The sequence below is a fragment of the Choloepus didactylus genome, chromosome 15 (genome assembly GCF_015220235.1).
Source record: "Choloepus didactylus isolate mChoDid1 chromosome 15, mChoDid1.pri, whole genome shotgun sequence".
Lineage (NCBI taxonomy): Eukaryota > Metazoa > Chordata > Mammalia > Pilosa > Megalonychidae > Choloepus > Choloepus didactylus.
Genome location: NC_051321.1, coordinates 73,568,908 through 73,581,750, shown reverse-complemented (window position 1 = coordinate 73,581,750; position 12,843 = coordinate 73,568,908). Strand labels below are relative to the sequence as shown.

Genomic DNA, 12,843 nt, shown 5'->3' with positions numbered 1-12,843 from the left:
CCAAGGAGGGACAGCAGGGGTGTGATGGGGACAAAGTCATCTCTCCCTTTGTTTTCCTCATCTGCTTAGACTAGATTGGGCAGAGATCAGTACCCAAAATGAGATTTGTAGCTTATCTGTGGATTTCAACACTTTGAACCCCTTCCAGCTCCATCCTTTCTGGGCTGTTCATTTCCTGGACTACCAGCCGCAGCAAATTGTTGGAATCTGCCAGAACTTGGGCTCCCTCTCTGGGCAGACCCTACCTGCCTAATATCTTAAGAATTCTATTTTTTGCCTGTGGAGACGTATTGACCTGCACTCTTTAATTCAACTCTTTAATTTTTTGGTTGTTCTGTAGCACTGTGCTTTGCAATTCTGTGGTGGTGATTTCTCCTTCCTTCCTCCCTCCCTCCCTTCCCACATTTATCTTCATTTGTTTCCTGTGTTTGGAAATGGAATTTTGGATAGCAGAGGTTCAGATAGCGAGCTGCACATTCACATACTGGGTTTCTTTTATTACCGTATTCTTATTTTTTTTCTTTTCTACAAATGGTTAAGTTGGTTCCTTAACTTTCAGTGAGAATTAGACTAGCTGGAGCCCCCACATGCTTCTGCAGGGTACACTTTATGTGTTTATTCGTAGCTGAGTTGGAATATTAATTAATACACGAGAAGCTGTTCGCTCCTGGAGGGAGTTGGGGCAGTTGTTTTCAGCCTCAGATGTGCCTTCAGGATTGTAAGGAGACTTAAACCCTCATAGGTGGGGAGAATTTGTCATACTTTTCCATTTAAAAAAGGAAAGTAGGATGCCTTATGACGCTGTTTAATGTAGATTCTCAGGCCTTAAAGATCGTCGATAATTTGGGGGAAAATGTCAAGAACTAAAAGCTACTGGGCACCGAGCGTTCACTGCCTCACTGTCCGTTCCTGTCCTCCACCTCCGCTGGGTCAGCCCCTCTGTCGGTGGCCCCCACTGAGATCTTACCATTTGCCAGGTACATTGTTGGGCTGTGTTGGAAGTGAGGGATTCAGTGGTGAACAAGCTACCCACAGAAGCTGTCCCATGGAGCTTTCAGTCTTGAGTAAGGTGCTTACAGGCAATGAGCAAGGGTCTTTACTAAAGAAATACACCAATTACACATTATAATGCATGCTACAAAAAAAAAAAAAAAAAAGACCAAGAGTCAATGATAGAGAAAAACGGGGGGTTATTTGCACTAGATAAAGTGGCCCAAGTTGGTGATACCTCAGAAGGGTGACAATAAGCCTTTTCAATTGCTGCTCAACCCAGTTTGCGTCACCCTAAGCTGAGATGGCACCCTAGGTTTTAAAATTTAGGTCATGGAAGTATTCCACCTTCATTTCTCTCTCCGACTCTATTTTGCCTGGCACCAGAACTGACCCCCCCACATACCTTTCCAAGTTCCTTGTTACTGGATCCTTATTTATCTGTCTTATCAGAAATAGGCTCTTCCCATTACTCATCCTCCTTTGTTCCTTTCTGAAACCACTCTCTGTCGCTTCGCTGTCTTTTATCAACATGGAATTCCACTCCATTCTCTCCTCCACACTCAGTTTTTGCCTGCCATGATTCTAGACCACTTTTAAAAGGAATTGAATTTTAAATGGTCTTTTATGCCAAGGCAGGGATTATGCTCTACAATGACATATTTAATCTACCCCCCATATTCCACCCCCACCTAAAAGAGAATTGACATGAATCATTGCCACTTGTTCATTGCACATGTGTTTATTGACTGCCTGCTACATGCCAGGCACTGAGGGCAGATGTGTTTTCTGTATACCCAGATAAGTCTCCAAATTTGCCACATCTCTCTTTAGCTACACATTATCCTATTTGGCCACCAAAGTGATTGAGATGTTCAAACTCAGCACTTATTTAAACCTCCCCTCCTGGTTCCTAGAGGTGACAGTCTTCCTAAAAGAATATTTCCATCTCTACTCTCTGAGAAGACTGGGCCTCTGGCTCTTGGGAATAGGATCCGGGGTCAGGTTCCTGGGGTGTTGACTTGGGCTGAGTAACCGGGTCTCCTTTCCTTTCCTGTTTGTGCACATCTTGGGTAACACTCAGTCTCACCTCTCTGGGGGCCTGTGATGGTGGCAGATTCCCTCACAGGAAAGTTTCCTCTAAGATGTCACTTGCGATTTCTTTATCACAGACGTTCCCTTAATCCCTCAAAGACAACCCTCTGGTTGAAATGTGACTGAAGCTTTGCATTTTACACAGACTTCGATTCCTTGTCAAATAAACCATTCAGCACTCTTGAAGAGTAAACCACGTGACTCCCCAGGCTGAGCTCCCCAGCAGTTTTGTCAGATCCGCAGATTTTAAAAGCCATAAATTAGCAAATCATCAACATATCACCAGGAAGGATCATCTGGTACCCATTCTAGTCAGAAGGAAACAGGGTCCTCAATAACTGATCTTCACAAAGATATGGAGAACTGTAGACAGACAGATACAGTAAATAGGAAGACAAAGAGATAATTCAAGTTGACAGACCATCTTGGACTGATTAGGCATTCTTCTTTGATTAGCATTAAACTTTGTGGGAAGGGATAAAAAGAGATTGCCTTAATACCTTGGAAAAATGACCCCTTGACTACTTGTGAAATCCAGTACTGAGAGCCAGATACCAAAGCAAGTGTCATTAGATGCTGTATCTTATAGTGTAGCATGCCACGTATTCCTTTCTGAGGACAGGGTAGTGAAATACGAGCCCACAAGGTCTTGGTGGGTTTTGGATGTGGGTGCTTCTTTCTTTGCATCTGCTTTGGATTCTTCTAAGCCACATCTTCAGTCCCTTTCAAACTTGAAGTTCTATTTAAAGAGACTTGGATGCATATTAAATCAATTTCCCGATAGCGCAAGTGTCCCCCCTCCCCACTTCCCTGCTGCCTTGCTTCCCTTCCACACACTTAGAAAAATGTTCCTGCTATTGTTCTGAAAACAAGAATAGAAATGTAAGTGGGAGATGCACTGCACACATGAAAAGAAAAAAAAAAGTCAGACTCAAGCCTAGACTTTTGCTCTTAAATATTCTCTTGTCAAAAAAGAAAGAATTCTGACTATGACTTTTCTAGTTATACCCCTGTGGATTCTTTCTGCTCAAGCTTACATTTGGTTGGTGAGTCTTTATTGGGTAGATTCAGAATCTAAAGAACAAATGCAACCGCCCAAGACTAAGCCCCGCCATGTTTCCTGTCTTCCTCCTGTGTCCTTTGTTCTGATAGAAGTCTTTACAAAACTGTGCAAAAGTGTTCCTGATAGATTTGTGGGTTCACCTTACCACTGCTGCCATCGTGCCCTGAAAGTAAACCAGGTGAACGTTGCAACTGGCCAAGTCAAATGCCTCTTCTATGGGAACACTCTAGAGGCTGATGCAGTGTGAAATTCGTGGCAATCTGAATCCATTGCTTTCAGGGTTTGAATCTCCACATTTAGTAATGGTGTCACTTGCCTTTCCATGGTGTTGCCTGCCAATGGCCTGCTCCCCCACCCAGAACCACAAGGGACTGTTCCAGATCTGGGTACCAAAGGACAGTGAAAGCAATCTTTGTCTCCCCTTTGCCATAGCTTCTCCATAGGGAACTTGGGAGCAGCTCCGAGAGAGAAGCGTGCCCGTGTCTGTGAGAGGTTTTATGACCTTAGCCATGGAGCCTAGAAGGCAAAGGCCACCTGGTATATAGGACAGATTTAGGAAGATTCCACCCCAACAGATTTCTCAACAAACAATTGTTTGAGCAACTGTGCTAGGTGCTATGGTCAAAAGGATGAACAAGATGCGATTCTTGCTCTCCTAGAGCTGCCTGAGACTTTGACCAATCAGAATCCCCCAAGGAGCCATGATAGCCAAACAGAAACTTAACCTCAGAGAACTTCATCCAGTGAAATGCTCTTTTGGCAGGAATTTCATTCCATAAAATCACAAAGGTGTAAAACGATCATGAAGGTGGCAAGCATTTAAGAGAGAATGCTCCTAAAAGCATTTGATAATTCACATCGTCAAATGTACCCATTTGTACGGTTGCGGGCCGAGGTTACAGCAGGATGCCTTGTGTAAGTAAAAACCTAAGAATCTAATGATGCACCCAGTAAAAGAGGGGTGCAGAGGGATTTGGAAGGGTGAGAGCAAGGGGGAAGGTGCCGGCCCTGCAGTCCACTCCTTTCCATGCCTCACAAATCTCTCCAGGGCAGTGCTGCCTCAGCAAGCCCTAGAACCCACAGAAGCTTTCCTGTAGGGTTTACTTGCAATTAATGGCTAGCAGCATATGCTGGCTGGAGCAATGGCCTTGTATGGCTGTAGGATATGTCACCTTGGTCATTATGGGAGGGTCATTCCCAACAGCATATGCTCCAGGACCGTGATGCATGACTTACCAGAGTTGTGAGGCAGAGAGGTGGGGCTCCCTTAGCAAAGCCAAGCTTGCCTGCCCCATCCTCTCATATGCAAAATTAAGAACCATCTCTTCCCTCCGACTTGTCTTTCCTCTATTCCACCTCCATCCCCCAAAAGTGGGGTTGACCTTTGCATCAGTCTCGTCTTCTCTTGACACCTGCTTGGTTGAGAAGCCATTCTCTAGTGGAGTCAAGTGTATCTGCTTTGGCCTAAGTAAAGGGAAGTGCTGTTCAGTGCCCTGATTTCTCTCTAGGAGCAGAGAACCACCTGGCATTGGAAAGCTCAGGCCAGGGGAAGACTGGCTTATTAAAAAATGGCCAAAGACCACCAAGCCTGAACTAACGGGATGAATACAGTGCTGAGGTGTAAGGCTGCTGGGGAGAGACACAAGAAGGAACCAGTACAATCTGTGAGAGTTGGGCAATTATGGGATTGCTCACTTAAGAGGGCTGCATAATTCCTTTCCAGGACAGATGGACGGAAGGAAGGAAGGGAAGGAGAACAGAGAGAAAGAAACCAAAATGATGGTCATAATGCCACATACTTGGCTACAGTGAAAATTAAATGATGAACTGAAATTAAGGTGAATCTTGCAGTCAGGGTTCTTTGGTTGTAGGCAACAAAAACTGATTCTTGCTGCTTATGTAGAAAAGGAATTATTTTTTTGGAAACTTAGAATAATTTACGGAATCCAAGGAAAGCTGAAGAGCAAGATCCCAAAGGAGAGATAAGAGCCAGGGAAGCAGCTCTGGGATCCAGGAAGCAGAGACATTGGGGCAGTCTTCATAGGGCTTTGCTATGAGAATGAATCAACTCCCACTGTCAACATAGTATCACTCCTTCAAGATTTAAATTGGGAGGAAAATGCCCTAATTGGCCTAGCTTGGTCAGGGAACTTTAAGGTTCCCAAGACTGTATCTAATGGGGGGGGGTGGTGGTGGTGGTGTCTGTTCTAGTTTGCTAATGCTGCTGGAATGCAAAACACCAGAGATGGATTGGCTTTTATAAAAGGGGGTTTATTTGGTTACACAGTTACAGTCTTAAGGCCATAAAGTGTCCAAAGTAACACATCAGCAATCAGGTACCTTCACTGGATGATGGCCAATGGTGTCCGGAAAACCTCCGTTAGCTGGGAAGGCACGTGGCTGGCATCTGCTCCAAAGTTCTGGTTTCAAAATGGCTTTCTCCCAGGACGTTCCTCTCTAGGCTGCAGTTCCTCAAAAATGTCACTCTTAGTTACACTTGGGATATTTTTCCTCTCTCAGCTTCTCTGGAGCAAGAATCTGCTTTCAATGGCCGTCTTCAAACTGCCTCTCATCTGCAGCTCTTGTGCTTTCTTCAAAGTGTCCCTCTTGGCTGTAGCTCCTCTGCAAAACATCACTCACAGCTGCACTGAGTTCTCTCTGCCCGTCAGCTCATTTATATGGCTCCACTGATCAAGGTCCACCCAATGGGTGGGCCAACACGCCGTGGAAATTATCCAATGAGTCATCACCCACAGCTGGGTGGGGCACAGTCCAAAGAAACACTCAAAGAAATCTAATCAACACTGATAATGCCCACACAAGATTACAGCAAAGATAATGGCGTTTGGGGAACACAATATATTCAAACTGGCATAGTATCCCAAATTAAAAATGAGGTGATAGGGTACATGCTAGGCAGTGAAAAACAACCAGTATCTCCTATACTGAGTGGTGTTTTTTGTTTGTTGGTTGGTTGGTTTTTAAGACTTGGACTAAGGCTTCATCTAGGCTACACACTTATATTAACGCATCTATACCTAATAGAGGTGTAATTATGATTTGGGATGGTGGTGGTGCAGAAGGGAGCCCTCTGGGGTGGCACAGGTCCTGGCCCGATTGTATATTGGTAAGATGTGTGGGAAGTTCTGGTCTGGTCGGAACATCCTGGTATTCTCTGTCGTGGCTGCCAGCGATCTGTCCTCTGACCTTGGGGCTCTGTTACCGAGTTGCCTTTGCTATCCTTTTAGAATCAATTTACTCAAGCCTTCTGCCCCTATTCAGGGAAACAGCCTGTCTCCTCTAGAATAGCTTTATTGACAGCTGGATGCTATGATTACTTTATTCTCTTCCTCACTAGGAGGGAGAATGCGTTTCCTTTGTGATTAGAGAAGTACTGGATGTGGCACTGGGTAGGAAATTATCTTATGTCCGGCCCTCCTTGGGTTTTTCATTTGGTTTCACAGGAAATGGTTAAAACAAACAATATGCACTCACAGTTGTTTTGTTTTCATTTTTGTCCCCTTGAACATGTATAGTCTCTCACAAATGTGAAAATACCCTAGTGGAATCCAGGTGGCAGAGTCAGCTGATGAGCTAGCAGGCTTGCGGGTAACTAACTGTGAAATCTCTTCTACATTTACCAGGGCATAGGGTGTCCAGACCCAGCCTGCTTTGCCAGCCAGTCCATTGGCCAACAGATAGTTACAGAAAACCTCTCGTGTTTGGGGCCCAGTTCTCAGTCCCACGGTGGAGTGGAAAGATGAGGCTGATGGAGGCTGGAGTTAGCCTTTGTGCCCCTCAGGGGTCTCCCCCACAGAGAAGGCAGTTGCTTTGGGATAGCCTCTCTGTAGAGAAGAGGTAAAACAGAGGGCATGGGAAGGTGCGGTTTGGATTAGTCGTCTTCTTTTTGGGCAATGAAGTCGTGAACCTCAAGGGAAAAGCTGGGACAGTCTGAAGGACCTGTCCTAAATCAGGGAAAGCTGCATTAAGGTAAAGCAGTTGAAGAAAGTATGACCAGGCAATGTAGGATATAAATGCCAGAAACTTCCAAAGTCTCAGCTTGTTTGAGGGCCGTGAAGAAGTAATTATGTAGACACTGAATGGCCCAAGTTCAAACCTAGGAGCAGAAACGTGAACTTTTAAGTAAGGACCACTGTGGGCTTTTGTTGTTGGGTCTCTAACCACCCCCACCCTGCTTTCTTTATGATAAAATGCGGCTGAATTCTCTTGACAAGGACTTCTTAAAATTCATTCCCATCGTTTCAGCGGCTACCAAGGGTGAGAGGCACTGGGGGGAGGTTGATCGAGGAAAGCATGATTAGGGGCCTCAGCAGAAAGACAGAAAAGATTCTAGCATATGTATTTGATATAAATATTATAGTTTTACAGAGACATCTAGATCAATATATGCCACATTTCATCTACCTCCTTGACAAAGTGAGCACGATGTATTCAGGGAAAGCTGTACAGGATTTTCAATTTACTCTGGATGATTTATTGTGACAGGATAGCTATGGGTTTTTTAAGTTCTTTATACTTGTTCCAGTAAAAATGGATATAGTATCTTTAAAAATAAACAGCCCAGAGCTGTGCATTTCACATTGTCTTGCTAGAGTGAGGCACTGCCAACGAGTGATCTGAGACCTCCCTGCCCCTTGTAGGACCTGATTACAGTCAAGTTTGTTTCAGTCCCTGCTCTTCAGCTTTATTTTGGGGGAAGGGGGTAGTGGTGGGGAAAGTAAACAGGGAAATCAATTAGGAAGCTATCGCCGTTGTCTAGGCGAGATATGATCATGGCTTGAACTGGGGTGGTAGCAGAGGATTGCAGTACAGGGGATGGATTCACCAGGGTCTCGGGGGAGCTTGATAGGCTCCTGGCAGCCCAGTCAGTCTGGGCTCCTTCTGGGTCTCACAGGACTGGAGCCCCGGTGTCCTGACTCCCTGGCCAGCATCCTCTCCATGGCACCAGCTGTTTGATTGGAAAGACCTCCGCAGGGTGGTTCCGGCCTTGTGCTGGTAATTCACTTGCCCTGAGTGTCTGCTGCTTAGTTACTGCATCAACATAATGCAGGTAGTAGACTAAACATTCTCCGAAGGCCTCTCCGATGCTAAGATAAATGTGAGAATGGCAGAGGGAGCTCGCTTTCTCAAAGGCCACTGCCTGTAACAACCACTCTCGGAGTCTTTTCTTTTTTAAAGGATGTGTAGTTTAGTTTCATGGAGCCACATTGGATGTCTGGATGTCTCATTCAAGAGAAGTGTCATTCACATCAGAGCCTTGAAAAAATGGGTCTGGCTGCTGCCCTTCCTGCCTCCTCTTTTGCCTCCTGCTATAGGTCAGTTCCGCCGCGTTGCCCATTTCGAAAGGCACCAGTGGAGTTCTGCTCGGAAAACTGAGGTTCCAGCTGTCCTTGGGCATGCAGGCTTGCCTGCCCTATCATCAAGAAGGGCGTCGAGTTAATACTACTAATTGAGGTGAATGTGCTGGATTTCATTTTGGAGGTGGAGATGGTTGATAATGGGAGAAGCACAGCAGTGTTCTTAGGCAAGCTGTACCCATGAAATAAGCAATTGGCAACGTTCTGGTGAACCTTGGTAGAATTCATAATAGTCAAGCATGATCTTATTCTGAGTAAGTCATGCTCAACCACATGATGCTGTGTTTATTCCACAACCCACCAGTGTTACCCCTAATTCGACCCAGCCCTTGTTTATGGAGCCCTTACCCAGCATCAGACACAGCTTGCTTATATTGGATGAGTAAGTCATTACTGGCTTTAACTCCCTTCCAGATAATGCCATCTGCTACTATTTTGGCGTTCAAGATGCGTCTTCATCTTCTCAGATGAATCATTTAATGGTAACTTGCGTTACCATTGCCTGAGAAAAGATGTGTTCACAGAACGAAATAGGGCTTTGCCTATATAGGAAAAACATCAAACATTAAAATGTCCTTTAGATCAGAAGTGGTTATTGACTTACGTTTGTTGGCCATCTCCTCAAACTGTGTGGCCAGGTCTATAGAAATCGGTCATTAAGATCGCCAGTAGTCCAGAAAATTAAAATCCAGTGCCATGGATGGAAACAGCTTTAGGCACCTTCGTAACTTAACTTTCCTCAATACTGTCCATTGTGAATGGATCATTTGGATGTTTGTTATCCTCTGCATCCCTGGGGCGGTGGGAGAGCCTGGGACTGGGCACAGTATGTCATAGTGTCTAAAATGGATATTTGCAGCCCTTTGCAGCCCCTTGGATGGCCAAATTGTGTGGCTTAAGTTAAAGACGTGGTTTAGAGTTCCTGCCCAGTGGGACCTGTGCTTTCTTCCTGTCACTCAGCCTTTGCTGTCTTGAGCCCCCTGTCTGGCTGAGCATGTGCAGCCAGCGTCTAGTGATATTGCAGCAGAGGTGATGTTGGAAGCGAGGTTTGCCTCCATCCACGCCAATCCCCAAACTAAGCCTCCTCCCAGCCCGTTGAGGACCCCCTCCAACACCGCCTCTTCCATGAATCCAAGAGGACCTCCTGTTGGCCCAGCCCTGCCATTTCTTGAAGGAGCAGAAGCTGAAATGCTCAGCCTATGTTCTTTCCCCTCACTGCCATCATCTTAGAACTAGAGTTCTCATCCTGCAGATGCATTTTACTTGCTGTGGGATGTGTGGCTTGCATTAAGGAAACTGAGGTTCAGAGTATCTGAAAAGAGGCAGATAAGAAAAGCACAGCATTGTTTGGGGATAGGTGAGATTACAGGCCACAGAGCACCTTACATGTGTTAGGCAGTGATTTACGGAGTTCATATGAATCTGCCATTTTTAAATGCTTACAATGGGTCAGACCACTTATTAGGCACTTCATGTCTATTATCTATTTAAATGAATCTTCAGGATACCTTCGTGAATCAGGTACTAGCTTCAGTCCCACAGAGGCTTCAACACTTTAGATGTAAAAATGCAGAATTGGACCTTGCCAAAGACTATTTAGTTATTCAGTGTTTAAGCTGAGTTTGAATCCTTAACACAGGGGTGTCAAAATGTGATCTCACCTGGGATGTTTGTCAGTGCCATGGAACTCAACAGAGAGATTTTTGGATGAGGATCTTTTTAGTGTTCCTCAAATCATTCTGTATCCTCACTCTACTTCCAAGGAAGGCAAACCCTGTTGTCTGTCTTAGAATATTCTTCAATTATAGTTTCAGTAATAGAGGCTCTAGGAAGTTCTGCTTCTCCTCCCTGCAGTAACATCCCTTCCAAAACTACTTCCACTGGAACTTTACAAAGTCCTGGAAATACTTCTGGAAGATAAATTTCCCCCTTTCACCATCCACCCCTCTTACCCCCGCAGAGCCTCCGGTACTTTCTCAGACTCTGGCTGGCAGAAGCAGATCTTCTAATGCAGATGCTGAGTTACAGAGCCAGCTTCTCCCCATCCATCAATTCTAACTGCATTCAAACATTTTCAATATGTGGGCTCCTTGATAGCTTTCACTGTATGGAAAACAAAATGGAGGGAAATGATTATTGGCACAAAAGGGGGAAGCCGTAAATCTTCAAATCAGATATAGGACAGATTGGAACAATATGGGTTCTCCAAGGTTGCCATGATAATGGACCTAATAACTCTCCTTGGGCAAAAAGGCAATCTGCTTTCAATCAATCTCGCTCTTTCTGAGCAAAAATACCAATTATGTTGAAGGAAGACTTTTTTCTTCCTTTTTGATAAAGCCTACTCCCCACCCCCAGAAATCACACTGTAGCTAAAAGATATATATTTTCAATTGTCTAGAATAGTATTGGACAGCTAGCACCAAATGAGAAAAGTCAATCCTTTTTTTTCCCCTCCTCTCTTGCCAACATTTGTCTACTTCTTAAGAGAAGTGAAAGCTAATTAAAGGCTTAAGGGATAATATTGATCGCATCGGAATATATTTCATATGTACCCAGCACATTTTCAACTAAGAGAACCCTGACTCTTTCTAAGGCTGAATAAATCAATTGGACGAGCCTTTGATTCAAGGGTGAGAGGGGTGAACTCATCTCCTTTTCTTCCACTTCTCACACATCTTTCCTGGGGATGAATGATTTCGGAAGAGGAGAAGGGATTGCCAGCAGACATGCATTCAGTTCTTTGCGTACAGGACAGAAAGGATGAATGTCCAGACACTGCTCTGGACCTCTCATCCATTTGAGTCCTGCTTTGAATAATAACCAGGCATATACTGGGATAGCATTTTGAACTTTGCAACACCTGGGGCAGGAGGCTGGCAGGGTGGTATTTCCTCATCCATTAAATGGGAATGAGTAGCTTGTCCAGGACCATACTTATCCTTGCTGGCAGAATATAGAATCAAATCTGGCTTACTTTCACGTCCAGGTAATGGAAGAACCCTAACTACACATCTGTCCTTTGGGGTTATGTATACACTGTATTCACCTTGGCCTCGTTCTGAATCTTGGAAGTTTGTGGGCAGAAAGCCTTAAAATAGTGCCAAGCAGCCCCATTGTCATCTGTGGGGAGGTCAGATCTGGGGGCTGGGGAGTATGCTGATTCTCAGTTATTTGCTGAATACCCTTGGCAAATCCAAAATAAGAAATCTTGTTCGAAACATGCAAATTCATCTGCAGCCCACTTTGTCCAAACAAGTGCATGTGTGTCACAAGGAATGCTTTATTATATGAGATGATGAATGTGTTTAAATCTACGGTGTTCAGTTTACATTGTGGGTTCTTATTATGCAGTGTGTTTTGCAGTCGATCACTAAGGAGAGAGTTATTCATATGAGTTTTGGGCATAAAATTCAGATGGGTGGCCAAGGGACACTCCCTCATCCTAGCAGGTACAGGCTTAAGAGCAATGTGGTCACATTAAAACGTCTCTGTCTCTTGTGAAGTCATCCATTGACATCCTTCCCTCCTCTTGCCCGATCGCTAATTGCATCACCGTAACAATAACAGTCCATAATGGTGATATGATTAACTGCATCATGCATATTATTGATTTACTCTTTGTTCTGCATCATTATCCTTTCATCAATGAGTTTACTGAATTATTCTCACGTACTTAGTCAAGCACCAAATTACAACGAAAGGGCAGGTTCTTGTAATGGCATCTAATGGAACATTGCATAAGCGATCATCACTGCCGCCTCTTATGATCTGCCTCCAGCCAGTGAGCTCTCTGCTTTATTGGAATGCACACAGAGCAATTATTGAAGTGCAGGAGACCTGGCCATTCTAAATTTTACCCAGGAAATTACCGTGCTTGATGTTCGCCACCTGCCCAAGCTTCAGAGCCCAGCCAGTGATTTGGCTTCTGTCACTTTCAGTCTTGACAGAGGAGACAGTGACCTGGGCTGAGCCTCAGGCTATAGTCTCTTCCCAAGAAGCCAACAAGTTGCATCTTCATACTCAATCCCTGGCCTTTTGGTCTTGGGGCTAACTCTTGTAGCTAAGTGGTTACTTGGAATCATCTAGCGAACATAAGTAGCGACCTTAGCCATCCCGTGCCAAAGCCAGTTGGTCCAGGTGCCGACAGATAATGGAGGGGCAGTTGATCCCAGCAGTTCTGGAAAAGGAGGCTTATCTCCTCAAGGGCAGCCACCATTTCCAGAAACAGAAGCCCATATCACTCTAGGACAAGGCAGTCGATTCCAGCCTCATCCCTTCCTGGCTTCTCCCCATTTTGAGGTGGATTCCTTTGGC

At 44.8% G+C, this 12,843-nt stretch overlaps 1 protein-coding gene across 39 annotated transcripts in view; it reads left to right on the top strand.

Moving 5' to 3' along the window:
• Nucleotides 1-12,843, top strand: part of KCNMA1 (potassium calcium-activated channel subfamily M alpha 1) — a 769,155-nt gene that overhangs the window by 524,820 nt on the left and 231,492 nt on the right. Inside the window, exon 11 of one of the 39 annotated variants that reach the window (XM_037803842.1) lies at nucleotides 8,485-8,504. The exons of the other annotated variants lie outside the window; for them this stretch is intronic. The gene's annotated coding sequence lies outside the window, so the exon portion shown is untranslated. Of the gene's footprint in view, nucleotides 1-8,484; nucleotides 8,505-12,843 lie in introns of those variants that run through there. 39 annotated transcript variants of the gene reach the window in all.